The sequence below is a fragment of the Suncus etruscus genome, chromosome 12 (genome assembly GCF_024139225.1).
Source record: "Suncus etruscus isolate mSunEtr1 chromosome 12, mSunEtr1.pri.cur, whole genome shotgun sequence".
Classification (NCBI taxonomy): domain Eukaryota; kingdom Metazoa; phylum Chordata; class Mammalia; order Eulipotyphla; family Soricidae; genus Suncus; species Suncus etruscus.
This window is the reverse complement of record NC_064859.1, coordinates 31,239,765-31,254,651: the sequence shown is the minus strand read 5'-3', so window position 1 is coordinate 31,254,651 and position 14,887 is coordinate 31,239,765. Positions and strand designations below refer to the sequence as shown.

The window sequence follows — 14,887 nt, the reverse complement described above, 5'->3', positions numbered from 1 at the left end:
GTCTGATCCGGCCTGCCAGCAGTGAGTGCTGTTTGGTTGCCATGATACCTGCCAGCATATACACTCAGTGTATATCCAAATATCAGGAACCACGCACTCAAAATGGTAACCATCTTCGGTAGCACTTATGCCTGTGAACAGACTTTTTCAAGAATGAAACATCTGAAATCTCCAACCAGATCAAGATTAACTGATACCCACTTGCATCACTTGTTACGGCTGGCAGTGACAAATATGGAACCTGACATTGACCCTCTCATTAGCCAAAAGCAGGCCCACAGTTCCCATTGAAATACTGGCGCGTGATCTGTTTATTTATAAATGCTTTTCATTTTATTTATATAAGATATGTGCAGTGTGAGTAGGAATTAGTAGCTCATATAGTCCGGCCCTCCAGCTCTCTGAGGGACCGTAATCCGGCCCCCACTTTAAAAAGTTTGAAGACCCCTGATATAAGGTATAGGGTTACTAAAGAGTTTGAGGGTACTAAGGTGCTGAGGGCAGAAGCCACATGGAGTTGGGGGATCAAATGGGGGTGAGCTTCACCATATATGGCAAGAGAATTAACACCTATACTATCTAGCCCTTTATTTAAGATATAATGTAAGATATAATTTGTGAACTGCAAGATAGGATTACTATATGACATTATTTTTATGCTTTCAATAGGAAAATGTGTCTCAAATACTAAATAATTTTGTTTTGTTGTTTCTTCACCACACTTAGTGGTGGTGTTCTGGGCTTACTTACTCCTGCGCTTGGGGTCATAGGCACCGTATTTTCCAGCATATAAGACAACTTTTGAAACAAAAAAAAGGTCAACTGAAAATCAGGGGTCGTCTTATACGCCAAGTATATCCCGAAAAATGTTTCAATATGCCGCTAAACGAAAATTGTCTGAATACTGCCACAAAACGAATTTTCCAACTCGATCCTGCACCAATCACTGCAAGGCCTCTCGGACCGCCTCTCTAACTCAGCCAATCCAAGCAGGCTTTTCATGCATGCAAATTAGACAATGTTCTGGACCCGAATCTACACTGTCAAAAGCCTGCTCAGATTGGCCAGAGTCAGAGAGGAAGTCTATTACAGTATAACCTTTGGACCTTTACTTGTTGTGATTGGCTCACTGTGGTACATACAGTTGCAGCACAGGAATGTTCTGTCTGATACAGCGAATATAGGCCTAAACCTATGTTTTAACTGCAAAATTAGGGGGTTGTCTTATACTCCCAGTCATCTTATACACCAGCAAATCTGGTAAAACCCTTGTTTTCTCTCTCTTACCCTTAAATAACTGACTTTCTTTTGGGCACCAAGGTTCACAATACTTTTAATGATCAAGTTTCAATAATTACAAAATCCAGAACTATTCCCTCCCCCAGTATGTCCAATTTCCTCTTCCTTTGCCTAAGTGTCCCTTCCCACCCCCACCCCCATATCAAAGCTTCCTACTGAAGACCAATTCTTAGTATCTGTTGCCTGTAGCATTTGAATAACTGACTTTTAAATAAATTTGTAATTTGAGAATATGTGGATAAAGTTATCAATATTTTTTTATACAGAAGCTGGACAAAAGTAGCACTTTTAATAGAATTTGAGATTTTATTTTAATAAAATGACTCAATACTCAATACTATTTAAAAAAAAAGAACAAACACCTCAATTTCACCAAATTTAGAAGTACTGATACAGACAAGAAAAAAATAAACAACCATACTTTAATGTTCTGCTACCGACTGACTTGGTAGAAACCAGTAGATATATTTTCAAATCAGTATTTGCAATCATTTAAATATGTCGTAGTCTAAGAAGTACTTTCCATAGCACTTTTGGAACTTCAATAGCCAGTTTCTGGTACACAGTTAAGCTTATTTTATATACCAAAAACACAAATAACTATGCATTTCCATACTATTTAAGGATAGAACTTGTCACCTAACAATCTAGTTTAATTCTATATTTAAATTTTTGTATCATTATACATTATTACCCACAAAGGTCTTAATAATGAAGCTCAAATTTAAACATAAAGATGTGGGCTTTCAAGAAATTCTACAGGGGCTGAAGAGAGTGGGTAGGGTGCTTGCGTTGCACACAGCCAACCCAGTATCCCATATGGTTCCTGGAGCACCACCGGAACTCACCACCTGACTACAGAACCAGGAGTAAAATATGATTACCAGGTGGGTAGCCCAAAATAACAATAAAGAAATACTAATAAATTAAGGCTGGATCATTTGATCCTGTGTACTGCTCTTGGGTATTAAAGAATTATGGAAGAAATAAAAGGAATACAGGAAATTTTTACTCTAATTTGGTTTATGTATGACTTTAACATTCCCATTGACATTTATGAGACCCAGTGCCTTGCAGGCATCTAAACAACTGTTCCTTAAGCTCTATATTTGCTTTTGACCTAGTGACAAGAAGAAACAATAGCAATAATCTTAACTATTAAAAGATTAAAAGTAGGGGCCGGAGAGATTGCATGGAGATAGGGTGTTTGCCTTGCATGCAGAAGGACGGTGGTTTGAATCCTGGCAACCCATATGGTCCCCCAAGCCTGCCAGGAGCAATTTCTGAGCGTAGAGCCAGGAGTAATCCCTAAGCACTGCAGGGTGTGACCCAAAAACAAAACAAAAAAAAAAAAGATTAAAAGTATCTGTCTGTAATATTAAACTTATTGGGAAAGGTGAAAGTGCTTCCTAAGTAGTGCTCAAGGAGCCTTGGTGCCTCTCCTAGAGATACTGTACCAGTTGTACCTGCCTGGGCCTGGCCATGCTATGCTGCTTATACCCAGTGGTTCTAGGGACACAGTAGGGACACACTCAAGACAGGCTGAATTGGGGAGTCCCATGCAGTGCTGGAGATCAAATCCAGGGCCGTAAGTATGCAAGACAGATAGATAGAATAGCCCTTTGAGCTATCTTCCTAATCCTGGATCTCAATATTTTCAAATGCTTATGAAACAAATGGTATTTATTTGTGAAACAGAAAAAAGTAAAGTTTAAAATATCATGGCTCAAAGTTGGCTCAAAGGGCTGGAGCACATGTTCTCCCAAGCAGTGCTTAAAGTAACTCTCAAGAACTGCTGGGTATAAATTAAAACCAAAGCATATCACGGCCAGAGAAATAGTACAACGGGTAGGGCATTTGCCTTGAAAGATGTCAACTGGGTTCAATCTCCAGAACCCTATATGGTCCCCTGAACTCAACCAAGAGTTGACCCCTAAGCATAGGGCCAGAAGTAAGACCTATACTGCTGGTGTGGCCCCAAAACAATACAAACAAAAAACTCAAGAGCAGACCAGAATAAGTCATCTGTAAAAATGTTAATTCTGGGGGCCGGGCGGTGGCGCTAAAGGTAAGGTGCCTGCCTTGCCTGCACTAACCTTAGACGGACCGCGGTTCGATCCCCCGGTGTCCCATATGGTCCCCCAAGCCAGGAGCAACTTCTGAGCACATAGCCAGGAGTAACCCCTGAGCGTTACTGGGTGTGGCCCAAAAGAAATATTGTTAAAAAAAAAAAAAGAAAAAAAAATGTTAATTCTGGGGCCGGCGAGGTGGCGCTAGAGGTAAGGTGTCTGCCTTGCAAGCGCTTAGCCAAGGAAAGGACCACGGTTCTATCCCCCTGCGTCCCATATGGTTCCCCCAAGCCAGGGGCAATTTCTGAGCACGTAGCCAGGAGTAACCCTTGAGCATCAAAAGGGTGTGGCCCGAAAAACCAAAAAAAAAAAAATGTTAATTCTGAAGAAAAATATATGTCTTCATAACTTTTCAAGCAGCAGTTAAGTACAAGGTAGACATATCTTTGCTTCTTTGGCTTTTGGAGTGGGAGGGGTAGAAATATTCTGTTCAGTGAAATACATTTTCTAATATCCCCAGCACTAAGTATTTTCAGACACTGCCAAATTTCCCTAAGAGGACAAAATCACCCCTGAGAAGCACTAGTTTAGATGTTAGGGCTCAGAGTCAATGAAATAAAAGACATTCAATCAACTTTGGTAAATACAATATTTAAATTAACTTTACTCTTAAAAATCTGTATTTTTAAATATAAAATAGTAATACAAGAATATGCCTAAAATAAACATATTTATGCATCCTCATTTAGGCATTTCTAGAGGATTCTACAACACAGATATTATATACGTGAATAGACATTAACATCCTTTACCCCACTGAAAAGCTGAAGAAATAGCCAGTTATTTCCTTACTCTGCTAGCAAATGTGAAATACACACATACAGTGCCAGGAATGTAACTCAGTGAACTCAGTGACAGAACACTTAACTTGCAGTCAAAACAAACAAAAACATACACACATAAAAGTCAGCATATTATTGTAGTAAGAGAGCCACTTAACCAATTCTAATTTTTGATTCCATGCTTATTGCCTTACATGGCCAAACTGAGTTTCTTAAACCATACAACCTAATGACCAGGTTGACCCCATGGCTCACAGCACCACCAGCTGGAAGAGCACGTAACTGGGTTGAGCACTACTTGAGAGATTCCCAAAATTAACCAATTGATTACGCAGCCTACTGATGCAAGCTACCATTTATCGGATTTCCTAATCTGGTTCTTTTCATTGATTTGTGAAGTAAGCAGAAAGCTTATGATAGCCTTAAAGGTATTTTCTAAAGGGTAGTGAAATAGCTCAAAAAGCTCGAACATATGCCCTAAAAACTGAATTTCCAGGTTCAAACCCTGGCTCTGCAAGGTTCCCCACGTACTGCCTGGAGGAACCAGGGAATAGTTCTCAAAATACCACTGGGTGTGACCCCAAAACAAACAAAAAAATAGATCTTACAACCCTGATATACTAATAATCAATACCAAAATTAGTCCTCCAACTTTTTATCACTGATACCCAGCTGACTAACCATTTACTGTGCTCATTAAAGCCAAATTTCATATTAATCTATATTAGGTACTATCAACATTATATCATCTATTTACACAACTTATTGATACCAGGGTAGAACTGTTTATGTGGTGAAGGGAAGGAGACAGGGATAGTTTGGGCCATATCCAGCAGTACTCTTCGATTACTTATTCCATATTATTTATTCCACATTCAAGGTCACTCCCAGCAGTGCCTGGAGGACCATATTTAGTTGCATGGCAGGCAACCTTATTCCCTAAACTTTCCAGTCTCTGACTCAAACATTTTAAACATGCTCATTTATTTTTAAAAAATTTTGAAAAGCAATAAGCTGATACCACTTACATGAATGAGCCAAAATCAGCAAATAATAAGACAGAAAGTAGACTAGGTCTAGGTGGAGTTGAAAAAATGGGGAGTAACTTCTAATAGGTACTAGTTTTCTTTATGAGGTGACAAAAATATTCTAAATCACGTAAGGGTTGCCCAATCTACAATATTATACAAATATTTATAAATATGTAAATTAATCATATTATAAATCAATGACTATTCACACTTTAAAAGAACATATTTTATGCTGTTAATCATCTCAATAGATTTTAAAAATCTAATTGCAAGAAAAAAGAATTTCAATAATCTTTTATTGATAGGAAAATAAATAAGAACAAGTTCTAGAACATTACTAGACTTTGCCAGGTTCCTCCCATGTATTCAGGAGATACACATATTATTAAATTTCAGTTTGTTTTTATCTCTGATACTTATTTGATTAGTTGAAGCATGGAAGAACCCAGGGGGATAAGAATGATCTTCCCCCCTTGACTTTCTATTTAGTAAGCCGACCAAAGGTAATAGCCAAGACCAGACACCCCTTAATTCCTAGGATGGCTGGCAAAGAACAAGATAAGCTATTACTCCATACCTTGAAAGCATTTGAGTAAACATAAGGAAAGTCCTCTCAAGTCTCTTGCCAACACCTTTATGAGGGCTTCACCCTAAAAGCAGATCTTTCAGCACCACTCAAGTTTAGAAAACAAAACAAAACAAAATTGTACCGCCAGCCAACTCAACTACAAACTCCTACTAAAGATTTTGGGTCAGAACCATTTCACTCAGGGAAGTTACCTAGATTCCTGACTCCAAGAAACACGTAAGAGAAAAAAATTGTGTATTCTTGTTTCAAAGCCCTTAAGTTAGGGTAAATAGTACAGCTATAACTATAAATATCCATAGTTTCCAGTTTTCTTCAATGTTTGCCATTCCATGAGTTATATAAGATTCTATCTTAATTCTGATTTAAAAAGTAATCCCTATTTAGAATTAAATTCTAATTTTTCCAGAACATAAATATATGTAAATTTTGTCTTCCTAGTATATTCTGAAACCAATAAAAAGTATTTCAGAAAGCAAATGTTAAAGTTTCACTATCTCTTTAAGATTGAGATATATTAATAGCAATTACAAAATATGTAGTCTTTAGGGTTTGATGCATTCTTCATAAATAAAAACTAGACTTAGTTTAAAAGTAATCCTGGACTACAATGTCTCTCCCTGGTTGTGAATAAAGCTAATGTAGTTATGAATAGAATCTGAGAACAACAAAATAAAACTGAAAACATCAAACACCTGTCCGAACCACAGCTATCCATCAGTTTAAATTTGTATATAATAATCATGTATCAAAACGATGATCACCATGGACATCATCACCCAGCAATAACTATTTCTAGGAAATGTGACTATTACTGCAATACAAATGAAACCAATCAAATCCCATCGTTCTATCGGCCCATCAGAAATGCTTACTAATTATCAAAGCTGTCAAACGTACTCACTTTTCCAACTAGAACTGTACAAAGTCAACCAGTCTGCCCATCCAAACCCGTAGTTTAAGTGATTACAACATAGTTCTCCATCTTCTATACAATATGACGTCCTGGCAAGCATCTATTACTAAGATTTCCCTGTGCTTTGTCAAATCAAAAACGAGTTCATGAGGGGACAGAAGGTAAAGGTGCCTAAACCAAACCCAGGTTCGCTCCTCCACATCCCATATGGTTCCCCCAGGCACCACCAGCTATGATCCCGAAGTGCAGAGCCAGGGCTAAACCCCCTGAGCACCGCCAGGGGTAGCTCAAAACCCAAAAAAGAAAAAAAAAATTAAATCCACAATTTAATTCGACGAAAAAGTCAAGGAGATCCTTCAAGAGGAAGAACAGAAAGTAAAGTCGATTCAAAGGGTCTTGCAGGGGTTTTTTTTGTTTTTTTGTAATCTTCCAACCTGGATCAGCCAAAAAAAAATTCTACAATCGCCAACCTAAAATTAAAACCCAGCACAGCGGGATGGACCAAGTAGCCGGCTGACTTCTTTTTGGAAAAAGAAGGCGAAATGTGAAAAAGTTGCTCTGCAAAGGAAGCGAGCGAGGGGAGAGGAGAGGAGAGAGCAGAGCAGGGCCGGCCTTTGTGTCAAGTCAAGGCAGAGACACTGAAGGCAATCGAGGAACGACTCAACAACTGAGAGCTGCTAGGCTGCTAAACTGTAAAGAAAAAAATTAATTTATATATATAATAATAATATTTTGGTTTAGCATTAGCCATCTTCAAAGGCCAAAAATAAATAAAAATCAATGGTCTGGGGTTCCGGTCCTTTTTATTTTTTGTGACCCTGCAAGCCCTCCCGTGAGGCCCAAAGAGGGCAAAGGGTGGCGAGGAAGCAGCCAGGGAAACTTTGGGGGGCGACGGCGGAGAGACAGGGGGCGGGAGTTCCGCGGCCCCGCCGGGCCCCGGGACGGAGCAGCGAAGCGACCGGGGGCGCCGGAACTCCGTGGGCCGGGCTGAGGAGGGGAGGGGAGAGGAGAGTGGGCGCACGGCGAGGGGGACCCCGACACCTTCCTTCTTTCCTTCCTCACCTGCGGGTCCCGGGCGGCCGCCCCAGCGGAGCGAGGCCTAGCTAGTGCATCGCCGCCGCCGCCGCCGCCGCCTCGGCCGGCTCGTCGCGCCCGGGCAGCTGCTCCAGCCAGAGCCCGGCCGGGCCCGAGCCTGCGTCGCGTCCCGCCCGGCCCCGGCCCGCGCCGGCCGGCCGGCTGACTCGGCTGGCCCAGTCGATCGTCCGGAGGGAAGCACCGTGCGGGCCGCCCGCCCAGCGTCCTCGCCTTCTCGCTTCCTCGCTTGCTTCCTTGCTTCCGCTCGGGCCGCGGCGGCCGCGGCGGCTCCTTCCTTCCCTCCCTCACGTCTCGACTCCCGGGCGTCCCGTCAGCCGCCGGCAGTTCCCCCCGGGTCCGCAGCGCCGCCTCCGCCGCCGCCGCTCCCACATCCCCGGCCTCCGCGGGAGCCGCCGCCGCGACGACGAGCGCTCAGCCGGCGCGCAGCGAGCGCCGCCGCTCCCGCCCGCGGCTCCGCAGCTGCCCGCACCCCGCCGGCTCGCTCCGGCTCGGCTCGGCCCGGCTGGGTCCGGGGAGACGGCGCAGCGCGCCAGAGGCCGCCGCCGCCGCAGCCCCCGGCCCACAATCCACCGCGCGGCTCCGCCGAGGCGGGAGGGCCGCGGCTGAGAAGCCGCAGGGAGCTGCCTGCCCGCCCGCCCGCCCGCCTAGGATTGAGGGAGAGGCGCGGGCGCTGCAGGCCTTCTCCCCCCCCCCACCACCCACCACTACTACCCCGCGGTGCTCTGGGCGCCACTCACTTGAGGAGACTGGCAGAGCCCCCACGATGAACTCGACTTTTCCCCCACAACACACCCCTTCTTTGTGCTTCCCAGCTCTCGTGCCTTTCCTCAGGCTGACCCCGAGCTCCCCTCTCCTCTCTCTGTGGCCCTCACGCCACCCTGATGGCCCCCAATCACACCCTGGACCTCTTCAGTGCTTCCACAACATTCCAACCTCTCCTTGCAAACCCCACTCAAAGTGTACTTTTGTCTTCCTAAATACGATTTCCTGCCCCTTTTCGAAGGGTGAAGATCACCCCCCCTATAGTAAGAGCCCCCCCTGGACTCAGAAAAGAGGGCTTGGTCTTCTTCCCTCTCTCTAGGGCCTTTCTCCTAGGTGCCATTCGCACATTCCTCTTAACATGGAAACAGTTGGGTGTGCCATTGGATGGAAACCCCATTGAATAATAATATTCACTTCTTAGTAATCACTCCTTATTGTGATTCAACAGGACTCTCAGGCTTGCAACTTCAGATCTCTTAAGATATAATCTGCAAGACATGGAAAGCTAGAAGAGGGGAATGCCTATGATTACCCTTGGCCCCAGAGTATGTGAGAGGACAGAGAAGGAAAGAAATGGAGGTGAGAAGAGTTAGATAGGAGAGCGCAGGCATGAGTGGGTAGGGGAAATCAGGGCTCAAGGTAATGTAGTTGAATATTCCAAACCACAGAGTCAACAACACAGACAACAAGACTATCCAAACCTTCAACAACTAAACCTTGTGGTGTTTGGGTTGGGAGGAAGGAAACTGGGAACCCTGGTTGGTAGAGCAAAGACTAGATAGAAGTAGGATTGGTGCTAAGATAGAGTATGTCTAAAATCATGGTGCTTTAATTTAAAAACAAATGTTTTAAATGGAAGCTGGAACTGGAGAGCAGTTAGGGCACTTGCACATGGTGAGCTGGGTTTGATCCCCACATCCCATATGGTTTCCTGAGCACTGCCTACTGGCAGTGCAGAACCAGGAGTAATCCACAAACATTGCTGTGTGTGGCCCCAAAACAAACAAAAATAATTTAATAATTAAATATATAATAGAAAGCCTTGGGATTTATTTTAAAAGAGGAAAAAATGACCCTCGATTATTTGAGTACTTAGGTCTTAATCTTATAGATTAAGATTGAAGACAGAAAGATAATACAGCAAGTAAGGTGCTTTTTTGTTTGTTTTGTTTTGTTTAGAGCCACACCCATGGTGCTCACTCAGGATTTCTTAGGTATCACTTTTAGTGGGCTTGTGGGCCCATATGGAATGCCAGGAATATAACCACATCTGCTGCATGCAAGGCAAAGGCTTACCCAATATATTAATACCTCTGGCCTCAAAGGGTGCTGGGGTTGGGGAACAAGAAGCTGACCTTGTTTGATCCCTGGCATTTTATAAGGTCCCCTGAGTGATTCCAGAGTGCAAAGCCAGGAGCAATCCCTGAGCATAGGCAATTATAGCTCCAAAACAACAACAACAAAAAATCTTAGCAATATATCTTTAAATTTTGAAACTACTTCTTGACAAAAATATAAATCAAAATGTATCTTAATTAGGAATTGAAGAATTGATGCAAGTTTTATTGTCAATAAGTTACTTTGAAAATTACAAACATAAAATGTCTTGTGAAATATTTGACCCACCAAGGAGTTAAAGTTGGGAGAAGATAAAAGAGTAGGAAGAAATTTAAAAAAAAACTTAAAGGAAATTCTTATATTATGTTTCTATATAAATTCAACTTTCTACAGTGCTATAGTAAGGAGAACATGAAATAAATTCAACTATAAACTATTAAATCCACCAAAATTCCTGATCTCGTATAGGAAGCCAAATTACTTGAAAAGTATGAAAATATTAAGGAGTCACCAAATTTTATCCAAAGACAGCCAATAGTTTTGTTTCACTTTAAGTCTAGAATGAATTCATAGATTATTCTAATAGATCTTGCAAGTTCATATATTTTGAGCCAGGATCAAGAATTCAATAATAGTTCCAAAGCTGCTTGGTGATTTAGCCTCTTAAAAAAATATTTGCACTTCTACTCCACCATCTTCCTACAAGATTTCAAATAGCTCTACGGAGGCATTTAGATTAAGTAGGTCTCTCCCAAATACTCAAACAAGACAAACTGCTTTGCTTTCCTGGTTATTCATCTGCAGGTTGCATATTAAAGAAGGAAGGCATAATTGCCTTTTTCCCCCCAAGATCTTGATGTTTATTTTTACTTCTTTTCTACATCTCACAATCATGAATCTAAACAAAAGTTATTGCTGAATATGAACATTCTCCCCTAACACACACACACACAGCAGCTGTCAACTTAACAATATATTTAGCTAAGTTAAGTTGTTTATTTTGGGGGCTGCACCTGATGATGCTCAGAGCTTACACCTGACTCAATGCTCAGGGATTCATATATGATGCTGGGGATCAAACTTAGTTGGTCATATCAAACCAAGCTCTTTTCCCTCTAGTCTATCTCTCCAAAACATTATATTATGTAAAGGCATTTAAGTTTCAGGGGGCGGAGAGATAGCACAGCAGTAGAGCATTTGCCTTGCATGTGGCCAACTGAGGATGAACCTGGGTTCAATTCCCTGCATCCCATATTGTTCCCTGAGCCTGTCAGGGGTAATGTCTGAGCGTGGGACCAGGAGTAATCCCTAAGTGCCACAAGGTGTGGCCCAAAAACAAAAACAAAATGCATATAAGTTTCAAATGACTTAATATCTTTTGAATCAATTTAAATATGATATCCCTTGAATAATTTCAATATTAAAAAGAAAAGCTAGATAAATAAGAGGGCTGTAGAGATGTATAGTGAATAAGGTGCTAGTCTTGCACATGGTTGACCCAGTATTGATGGTCCCCTGAGCCCTCCCATGAGTGATCCTTGCACACAGCAAGGAGTATATATACCCTAAGCACAGCCAATGTGGCCCCAAAAGGACAACAACAAAAATGAATTGGGGTCAGAGAAATAGCTCAATGGCTTGAGCGCATGCTGTGATACAGGAAGCCCAGGTTGGATCCTCAGCAATTTATATGGTTCCTGGAGTAGTTCATGAGCACAGAACTGAGTGAGCATTACTCTGTGCTCCTCCCAAATAATAAATTATAAATAATGATAATATCAGATTCATATATTCTCTTTAGGAGGAGAACAGTACATTTTCTATAGTACTATATATGCTATATATTCTATATAATAATACCTGCTAAATATTTAATTTTATATTTCAGTGCATATTTGTGTGTATAGCAAGAGTGAAATTAATGTGTCTACACAATACACAACATCTTTAAAGATCTGCTAATAGAAACTATATAGTCATATCCAATATAAATGTAGAAGGGAAAGATAACACTGGTAGAAGGAATAATCTGAAAAAATCATTTCAATTTAGCTAGACATGAGCATTCCTTTTTCTTCTTTTTACCATTACAGTTTTTTATTTTATGTCAATTTTTTGTTTTGTTTTGTTTTTGGGTCACACCCGGCAGCGTAACCTGGGGTTACTCCTGGTTTCCTGGCAGGCACGAGGGACCATATGGGATGCTAGGATTTGAACCAATAACCTTCTGCATGAAAGGCAAACACCTAATCTCCATGCTATCTCTCAGGCCCCTTACGTGAATTTTAAACATGGTAACATTTAAAAACAGCTTAAGGACCACAAGAGTGAAGGTGCTTGCCTGTCATTCAACCAATTCTGATTTGATTGTGGCACCACATAAGGTCCCTTGAGCACTACCCAACATTGACGGCATGAACAGACACTAGCCAAGCATGTCGGCCCAATGCACCCCACTAACTCCTTTTACAGCAAATAAATAATCGCTAGAAATGTGATAGAATAAATCAAGATAATGGATATATTAAACATATAAAAGCAAGAGTCATTAAGAATACATGTTTATTTAAAAAAAAAGAATTAGGGGCCAGAGTGATAGCGCAGCAATAGGGTGTTTGCCTTACATGGCAGTTGACACAGACGGACCTTGGTTTTGATCTCTGTTGTCCCATATGTAACTCTAAGCCAGGAGAATTTCTGAGTGTTATCAGGTGTGGCCCAAAACAAAGCCAAAAAACCTATACCACCACAAAAAAAATACAATTTGAAGGACAGATTCCAGAAACAAAATGTAAAGGATATGCATTATCATGTATTCAGTTATAGATGTAAGAGAATTTGAACGTTCAGTTTGATAGATTTAAGATTTGCTTTTGTGCTATTATATTGACATGTGTCTTATAGTTTCTATTAAAGTCAATAAAATGATGTTCATTGATTGAAAGAACTTTGCTGACATTGACTTATTATTACCTCCTCCTGAATCATGTTTAATATGCATATAGAACAAAAAGACATGAAGTGGCACAGTAGTATTCATAAACTCTGGGTTGCATCCTAATTCTGACTATTTTTAGTAAGTAACATTGAACATGTTAAGCTCTATAAAGCTCATAAATTTATGGGGATAATAAACTATTATTATATATACATCTTATATATACACTTATTAGCCATGCTGTGAAATTTTCATTTAAAAAATTCCATTTAAAGAATATTTGAACAGTAGAGCTTGATGCTCAGCTCATGGTCAGTACTTTAAAATGCTGTAAAATGCTGTAACACTTGGAACTAGAGAGATAGTACATAGGGTAGGGTCCTTGCCTTGTATGTGGTTGACCCAAGTTTGAGCCGCATCCCTTCTAGTCAGTTCCCTGAGCACAACCAGGAGTGACTCCTGAGTGTAGAGCCAGTAGTAACCCTTGAGCATTGCCAGATGTAGCCCAAAAGGCAAAACCAAAATGCTCATTATACTCGTTATAATCTTCATGATCTCTTTATTATTAAGACGGTTGTGTAATGAAAACCACAGACTAGAAAATTGTAAGATATGACTGGTGTAGAGAAGGGTAAAAGCACAGAAGATCTCAAAATTCCTCACTATTCAAAGGAGTTCAAGTGAAATAATGCTAAGAAGGTATGAAAATTGTCAAGTAAGAAACTGGACAAATACAAGCCCAAAACCAACCAAATTATTAGGAATGCAATATGAGACATCCGCAAGAAAACAATGAAATCTTAATTTCTACCCTCTAACTTGGGAATCTCTTTCATATTTCTCGTTAGAGCAGGAAATCAACCATACATACAGGGATATCTTGGCTAACATTTTGAGTAGGAGACAGGGTCAGGTTTGCTATTGGAAAATAGGTAAATACGGGACTGTAGAAATAGTACTGAGAGAGTAAAGTGCTTGTCAACACCACAATCTACCCAGGTTTGAGCCTATGATTATACATGGTTTCCTCATCACTGCAAGGTCTAATCCCTGAGCAAAGAACTAGGAGTAATACCACAAAGCATAAGCCAGGTGTTGACCAAAAATAAATAAAAGAGGAGATTAAAAATAATAAATAAATGAATGAACGATTTGAGGATTAATTAGGTATAGGACATTAATTTAATTAGCTCCATCATCATGTATTAAATTATTATATGCTTTATATAGTATTTGGTTTCTTAGTGTTTTCATTTTATTTGACTTTTCTCTATGGAAGCTTTATCTAACAAACAGAATTATCGATATTTTCAACAGGAATTTTCTTTTATTTATTTTTGGTTTTTGGGTCACACCCGGTAGCACTCAGGGGTTTACTCCTGACCTTTACGCTCAGAAATAGCTTCTGGCAGGCTCGGGGGGACATATGGATGCCAGGATCGAACCACTGACCTCTGCATGAAAGGCAAATGCCTTCCCTCCTTGCTATCTCTCCAGCCCCCAACAGGAATTTTCATTGCTGCTATTATACTTAAAAAAAATCTGGAACACTGTACCAAAAGTTGACTTCCATTAAATGCTTATTGAATTACAAAATAATTGTTAATCACTTTAATAAATAGTATTTGGTATGATGATTATTAATAGTTTATGAATTTAATAGGTAATCTTGAAATCATACTTGCTCTTTTATATTCCAAACCTGTCAGCAAATCCTATTAGTTCAATCATCACAATGTATCTAGACTAAACACTTCTTACTACTTAAATTGCATCCATCTTGGTCAAGCCTATTTGTCTGAAAAATACATTACTACTTTAGCTCATAATAATGACAATATCTGAAGGGTAAATGAAACTTCTTGTATTTGTACAGTATAATAGTCCTATTTTTCAGGATTATTGCAAAAGTTCATAGCTCTGCCCCTACCAATTTGACCTTGACAAATAGATAGGTTGATTATACTGAAAACTTAAAGTCAAATTAAATCATTACTTAATTTAAAACTCT

General features: G+C 40.5%; 1 protein-coding gene across 1 annotated transcript in view; it reads right to left on the bottom strand.

Moving 5' to 3' along the window:
- Nucleotides 1–7,854, bottom strand: part of VPS54 (VPS54 subunit of GARP complex) — an 84,547-nt gene extending 76,693 nt beyond the window's left edge. The window contains exon 1 of the mRNA XM_049784727.1: nt 7,806–7,854. The gene's annotated coding sequence lies outside the window, so the exon portion shown is untranslated. The remainder of the gene's footprint in view (nt 1–7,805) is intronic.
- Between the last annotated feature and the right edge of the window lie 7,033 nt (nt 7,855–14,887).